This window comes from Macrobrachium nipponense, chromosome 1 (assembly GCF_015104395.2).
Source record: "Macrobrachium nipponense isolate FS-2020 chromosome 1, ASM1510439v2, whole genome shotgun sequence".
Taxonomy (NCBI): Eukaryota; Metazoa; Arthropoda; class Malacostraca; order Decapoda; family Palaemonidae; genus Macrobrachium; species Macrobrachium nipponense.
The window spans coordinates 57018627-57026536 of NC_087200.1; positions in this window are offsets into that span (position 1 = coordinate 57018627).

Sequence of the window (7910 nt, forward strand, 5' to 3'; positions counted from 1 at the left end):
TGTTTGCAAGAGACAATCATAAAATGATGGGTTTGTCTCTTGTTGGCTTCCACTTCCTCCCCCTTGTTGGAGGAAGTGGTGGATATTTACTCCTATCCCTACTGAAAGGGATAGGATGGTGCTCTATTGAGTAGCTCACCTGCATCTCGTCCTTACCCAGCAGGGTGACGACCGTGTCCCTCTACCCAGAGGTTAGAGGGAAGAAAAAGATGGGAAGAGAAGCAGTCACACTCTCATTCCTCATCCATTCTTACGGTCACACCAGGACTCGATGCTGTCCAGCCTGCGAGGGTCTGGGTTAACTACACAACGTGTTGAGCAACCACCACGGTTCCCAGGAAAAAGATCCAAGGAACTGTGGGCAATATCCTGAAGGTAGAAGGAGGTGCATGCGGTCCGGTTGGACCAGGCGTCCTGCCTTCATTACCTGCGCCACGGAGAAGTTCTTGCGGAACGCGAGAGAATGATGAAGAGGCGTCCACACTCATCCTGGGTGTCGAGTTTCTTCAGACAGCTCCGTCGCGCCTTCACAGGACAAAGCAGGCATAGCCTTCGTATCGGAGGCGGTGAAGTCCATTAGGGAAGGGTATTGTGAAGGACTCGAACCAATCGTCAGTTACCGAAGGGTTCTGAGTCTTCGCTACGAAGATCAGTACGAAATCGAGCGTCACAAATCCCCATCCCTTTGTGCTTGACTTCTCAAGAGAAGTCATGCAGTTACCTAAGACGAAAAGAAGGGGATAGTCTATGACCTATCCCTCTTCTCGACTTTGGTTATGTACAGTACTTCATACTGACAAGCTATTAAGACGAAGTAATGATTGCTCTGGAACAACCGAACTAAGTCCACAGCATAGTTCGTAACTGACTCGGGCGCTCTGACAGCTGCCGACTGACTGGTTCGGAATCAGTAGAGGCAAGTTGTCCAAGCATCCGGGTAAGTCACGTGACCTTCGCCCTTTAAAGAGTTATGCTGAGAGACCAAACAAATAAAATATTTGTTAGTCACCGATGCCGGACGGCGCGGCGATGATTCTCTTAATGCATAAGCTCAAAAGGCGAAAGTCAATTGCCTTCAAAAGACCGAGGTCCCTGATGGCAAGAAAATCTCATAGACGTTGAATCTCAGCTTAAGGAGAAACAACACTATGTGACGTTGAAGACGAAGGTAGGTAATGAATCAACAACCTACGTCTTCCAGCTGAATCGAGAGAAGGAATCTCAAGATTCTAAACCTGTGCTTACAAATGACTGAAAACGCTAACCGCCATTTCATTGCTGTCCGGTGTGCAATGAAAGCGGGGCGTTCTTCAGTAATGAAACACAGGGGAGAGCCGCCTGAAGAACTGCTTCTCATGGGCTGAACGTTTGGAAGTAGAGCTGGCAGGTGTGGGAGTAGGCGACGTCTTTCAATACATCTGCTAATCCGGGGTGAACAATGAACAATTGCACACCTCCGAATACAAGATATTTTGAGGACAAACTCAGATTCCGCAAAAATCATTCGCATTATCGATATACGATGCAGCAAAGACTATTACAGAATTCTGTTACCGTGCGGTAAACAGAAAGATGAGAGTCGAATAGATATCTCTGTTTAAAATTCTCGCAATACCGAAGACGATGAATACTAGCGTCACAGCAGTAGATGGTCATTCATGTATGCGAGAATCCCCGTTAATCAGAGACTTAAGTCCGTGATTGTTGGCAGAGATACGGTTGGTATTCAATCAAAGCAGGTGAGAAAGACATAACCAACTGTCCATCTCACAGCGGCAGCTGGTACTGAAATGCCTCGGGCAATTCAATACGCAGTAGCTGTCGCTGACTCGTCATCCTGAGTTGCCAAGTAATCCTTTCCACGAAGGAATGCGTTCGGCTAGAACCACCGAGCATAAAAAGATATGCTCGCAATTATATTTATGCGAAACGAATTTCGGTAAATATAAAAGCTTAAATGGTGTTGTTGTGACAACACCATAAGTATATAAAATTGAAACTGGAAACTCCTGGGAGGTTGCAGGCAACCCGAGTTGCAGTTCAATTAGAATACTTTTCGTCTAAGTCGCAATCCGTAGAATAACCAGGATATGCGCCTACCCCTCGACCATTCAACTGCTTAGCAGAATCATGTCGCAAGGTTAATATACGTAGTATATTTGTAGGATTCTGAACAACGATCTTCCATCCTAAATTCTTTCCTTCAAGAAAACAAAATAAGGATTGGAGATCGACCACCTTCGGTCTCTATCAAAGAGAATGAAGAAGTCTTCCTCGAAGGAAAGCTTCAATGGTGAACAGAATACTAAGACGATAGTTCAAGCCAAACTGGATATTCCCGTCCGTTCTTCTCTATTCCAGGTTGGTCGCCTACTGTGAGATAGTCTTCTTTCAGCAGCAGTCTTCTTCCTAATGCTAGAAATTCCAGGAATTCGAGCATAGGCGAGGTTCCCGATTATCGTGTAACATATCGGGGATTCTCGTCTCACTCACTTTGGACCGTGGTCTCGCCTAAGTGTTTGGAGATCGTAAGAAACTCTAACACTCTGAATGCGCTAGAAATTCCGTAGAATTCTAAGCAGTCTGCGAAACCCCCACCGAATTCGTCAAACGATATCGGCTGGTGGTCCTCTCGATTCCCGTAGAAATCGAGAATGGGGCAGGATCCCTCCTCAACGACCGGGGCTTACGTCAGGTAGGACCCGAAGGTCCCCCCGGTAGCGCAGTCCCCAACGTGGAATCCTACAGAGAAATCTCTGTAGGATCCCTCCCCTTCCCTCGTAGCCGTAAGGAGAGAGGGAATGGGGAGGAATTGGATACTCGCTCGCCTTCCAGTGGAAACTAGCAGTTGGAGAAGAGTAGGAGCAGCCATCGCCTTGCGGCGATGGCCTCTCAGAGTCTGGGAAAACGTATCGTCAGGAGAAAACGTTTCCCGAGGAGGGTTTTACGAACTCTCACTGTAGGTAAGGGTCTGCCGCCATCTGTGAACGTCGTCTGGGTGGGGCTGATCGACACCTGACAGGAGAGAGCCGATACCGTCCCCCGCACTCATTCCAGTCCTCGTCGAGGTCGAAACCTCTCAGGAGGACCGAAGGAGTATTTAAATACGGTGTCCGAAGACACGTAGAAACGCCGCTGTCGCAGTAAAGGAGGTGGAAGTAGCTTGATCGACCGGCCAGAACTGAGAGAGCCTTCTTGTCCGGAGACGAGAGACTCTGGTTCAAGACAGAATCGGCAAGCTCCGATCGCGGCAAACCCACCGTCGGTTTGGGTTCCCTCTCGGGCCCCAAAACGACTCAAGCAGAGACATGGGCTCTGCTGGTGGGAGCGGCGATCCTTCCCCCAGGTCGTTGTGCTGACGAATCAGTGCAATAACCTGGGCAAAGTTACTCTGAATTACTCGGAAGTTACAGCGTCTTGAGGAGTAGGACCATCCAGTCCCTCCAACAAGAGCAGCTCCCAGGACCCTCCTCCTTCAGAAGAAGGACCAGCAACAGATCCCTGAGCGGTTTGCCTCCAATCACTTGCGCGTACGTCCTGGTTGGTCCTCCAATCACTTGCGCGTACGTCCTGGTTGGTCCTAAGACCATACCTGGCACGTGCTGGCGTCATGACGGGATCGTGAGCGGCGCATCTCTCACGATCACTCCTATATACCTCGCTCTTCCTGGCGTATGCCGAGGAAGTTAAAGGTATCGGAGAGACAGAACTGACGCTACCCCCTCCCCCCCCTGACTGTCGCCTCCAATCACTTGCGCGTACGTCCTGGTTGGTCCTAAGACCATAGTGGCACGTGCGGCGTCGTAAAGGGATCGTGAGCGGCGCACCTCTCACGATCACTCATAGCTACCTCGTTCTTCCCGGTGTAGCCCGAGGAAGTAGTTGAAGGTCGGTGGAGAGAGCAGACGCCTGAACGCTCCCCCCCCCGGACTCGCTGGCGGCAGGACCGCCAAGACGGTTGACGTGGGGGGCTGCAGCCGATCACCAACCCGCGGTGGGGATCGATCTGCAGGCCTGGCCGTGCCGCTCACCTGTGGCGAGCGGCTCGACTGAGCACGTCGACCCCGGTCCCGTGCGTCAGACGAGCTGCTGCTGGTCACCGTATCCGCCCGATCCCTGTGGGAGCGGCGGTCAGGTGACCTGCAGAGCTCGCTTTCGCGGTGAGACCGTGAGCGTTCCTCGGCGGCACGTCAAAACCGCTGGTACCAGCCGAGGCTGGTACCATAGTCGGTCGAGGGGACCTGGGGGACCTCTTCCCAGCCTCAACCCGTGGCCGGTCAGAGACCGTCACGTCCACCCGAGGTACCGGCTGGTCGCTAAGAGAGTGGGGCCGCTGGCCTGGCGAGAGTCACCTGAGCGGCTCTCGACAGTCTTCTGCTCCGTGCCTCGGTCATGACGCTGAGCAAACTCAGGCGTCTTAACTTTGGCTGCACGGTCACCCGAAGGAGACCGTACGCTCGGAACTTCTCGCGGACGAGAGAAACCGAGCCGGTACCTGGCTTAGCAGCAGAGCTGCCAAGACCAGGCGAATGTGTACCAGCGGTAGCCAGCACACCCTTGGTCCCCGTCTTCTTCTTCTCAGAAGGGGAGACGGGCCCCGTTCCCGAAGGAACAGGAGACCAGCAGAAGAACCCCCCCGTCACACCGGAGTGTGAGAGCCCTTCGAAGTTCCCGAAGGAGTCTTCTTAGGGGGAATATAACAAACCCGGTTACCAGCTGGTCGCTGCGAGAGCGGCCGCTGGCCTGGCGAGAGTCACCTGAGCGGTTCTCGCCAGCCTTCTGCTCCGTGCCGTGGTCTTGGCGCCGAGCGAACTCTGGCGCCGAAACTTTGGCTGCACGGTCTCCCGAGGGAGAGCGTACACTCGGGATCTCGCGAACGAGAGGACCGAGCCGGAACCTGGCGTAGCGGCATCGCCGCTAGCACCAGGCGAGGAAGTACCAGAGCTAACCGATACTCCTCTGGTCCCCGTCTATCTCTTCCTTACGGAAGGGGAGACGGCCCCGCTCCCGAAGGAGCAGGAGGACCAGCAGAAGGACCCCCCCGTCCCACCGAGGTGGGACGGGCCCTTAGAAGTTCCCGAAGGAGACTTCCTAGGGGGGGGAGGCAGCCTTCTTCTTCTTCGGCTTATGGGCCTTAGAAGTCGAAGGGGAAGAGGCAGCAACAGACGAAGATGACACCTTCCTCTTCTTCGTCAGCTCACGAGGCAGGCAGTCGTCAGGTCCTCCATCCAGGCCGGAGTCGGGCCTATTGCCGAAGCAACACGGCCCGACTGCACCTGTCCGGAAGGACCTGGGACTGGGGAAGACACACCATGGGCATGGACCAGCATGGACAGGCGCAGGAACCAGGAGCGACAGGAACAGCAACCAGCTCAGGAGCGGCAGGAACAGCGGCAGCGGTAAACACAGAAGGGACAGCCAAGCCAGTAGCGCGGAAACCACATCAGCGACAGGTACGGCAGGCCCAGCCATCGCCTTGTAGAATCATCGGCAGCCAGCGGGAACCTGGTACTGGCGGCCGGTCCAGGGGCGAGCTGCTGGAACAGCGGAAGTCTGGGGCAGGCAACACGAAGAAAACACAGGCGGCGGCGGCATACCCCTCCTCGGTAACGGCGGCGACCGGCCCTAGAAGTGGCAGACGGCGTCACCGACACAGCATGGGGAGTGTAGACCAGCGGGGGGAAGCAGCATAAGCGGCCGTGAAGGTTGTAGTGGAGACCACTCCAAGGTCACCGCCCCAGACCTCGCTAGACGCTGCAGCAGATCGTGGATGCTAGGCAGCCCTGCAGCCAAAGCAGTGGCCCATACCTGTCCAAGGTCGTCTCCCACGGATGTAGCACCTGCGGTAGCACAGACAGATTAGTAAGAGGGGTTCCCTCACGCACGGGGGGGGAGACATGCCCCACCCCGAATGGAAGGAAGACCCCAAAAACAAAAATACGAGGAAGCTGAGCGGGGGGGCAGGAAAGAAGACGAAGAATCGGATACCAAGGGAGTCGCGGGAGAGCTTTCCGACGACTTCCTGGCAGACCTTCGCTTCCCCTACCCCCGCACAGCAGTGAAAGTAATATGAAAATGAAACAGAATACTGCACTTGCGATTCACTTCATAGAACTTAAAGGGGGAAAGATCAATTCCCGGGTAAGAGCGGAAACTTGATCCATAATAATATGATGCTATCATAAATATATATGAAAATGAACAATACTGCACTTGTTATTTTCACTTTCACAGCAATAAATCGTGGAATGATTATTCCCGGTAAGAGCGGAAATTGATCCAAAAAATTTGATGCAATTAATAAATGAAAATGAAAAGAAAACTGCATTGCGAATCCACTTTCATTGCATTCTATTCATACAATATAAGAGGCTCGTGCCGAGCGCAATCAAGCTCTCGGCAACGAACGCACAGGGCAAAAATATAATGAAAAAGAGTACTTACATCTTTCAATTACACACTTTCGCCCAAAATACATGACTCGGCGCGAGTGCTCCCGCCCTCGGCACCGAGACATAATTCAAGGGTTCAATTCATGAAAAGAGCGGAAATCGCCGTCTCTACGGCGATAGCTCCATGTTGATTCATAATTAAGTAATGAAAATGAAAACAGTGTACTTACAGTTTCATTTTCAAGTCAAACAAACCATTAGTAGAACACAATATAAACAAAGCATACGACGATGAAGCGGGCAGAGAGCGATGACGAACACGTTCCTTCCTCACACCCGCGGCCGAAAGCAAAAGTGATTCTTCACCTCTCGGGCGCGACTGGGGCGCTGCGCGACGATCGGACAAGCAGTTAACTACCGTTCTCCCCTTGTTCGAAGCTTACGACCGTCCCAGCTGCCGCTAGTTACCTTCCTATTGTTAAAGGAACCGAGGGTTTGTATTACGTATCGGAAACAATTGGCCTTTTCATTACCTTGGATTCCTACATGGGCAGGAATCCAGCAGGTTTCAATGTTAACCCAACATGAATATAATTTATTGATGATTTGTTTAATTTCCTTTACTAGAGGGTTCTTTTGTACGTAACTTTTGAGAGATTCAATTGCGCTTTGTGAGTTGGAATAGATTACAAATTTGGTATTCAGTTTATTGTTTGACAATTTTATCTGATTGATTGCCAATATAATTGCTGCTAATCCAGCAGTAAAGACAGTTGCTTCAATGGCAATGAATTCTGACTTATATTGCACGATGACTCTGCAGCACAACCAACTCCTGCAGAAGATTTGGATCCATCAGTCTACATTGCTTTATGTGGACCTTTATTTCGAATGTGTTCTAATGAATACTGTTTATAGTAGAAACGCCGCTGTCGCAGTAGAGGAGGTGGAAGTAGCTTGTTCGACCGGCCAGATCTGAGAGAGCCTTCTTATCCGGAGACAAGAGAGACTGGTTCAAGACAGAATCAGCAAGCTCCAATCGCGGCAGACCCACCGTTGGTTTGGGTTCCCTCTCGGGCCCCAAAACGACTCGAGCCGAGATGTGGGAGCGGCGATCCTTCCCCGAGGTCGTTGCGCTGACGAATCAGCGCCACAACCTCGACAAAGTTCCTCTGGATCTCGGAAGTCATAGCATCTTGCAGAGTAGGACCGTCAAGCCCCTCGAACAAGAGCATTCCGAGAACCTCCCCCTTAAGGAGGAGGAACTGCGATAGACCCCTCTCGGATTCCTCCTGCCACTTGCGCGTACGTCCTGGTCGGTCCGAAGATCGTGACGGGATCGTGCGGGGCATGCCCCTCACGATCACCCCCTGTGCCTCGCTCTTCCTGGTGCAAACCGAGGAAGTTGCAGGCACGGGAGAGGAAGACATGACGCTCCTCTTTTGCTCGCTGGCAGAACCAGCGGGCTTGGAGGGCTGTAGGCGATCGCCAACTTGCAGGCCTAGTCGAGCCGTTTCC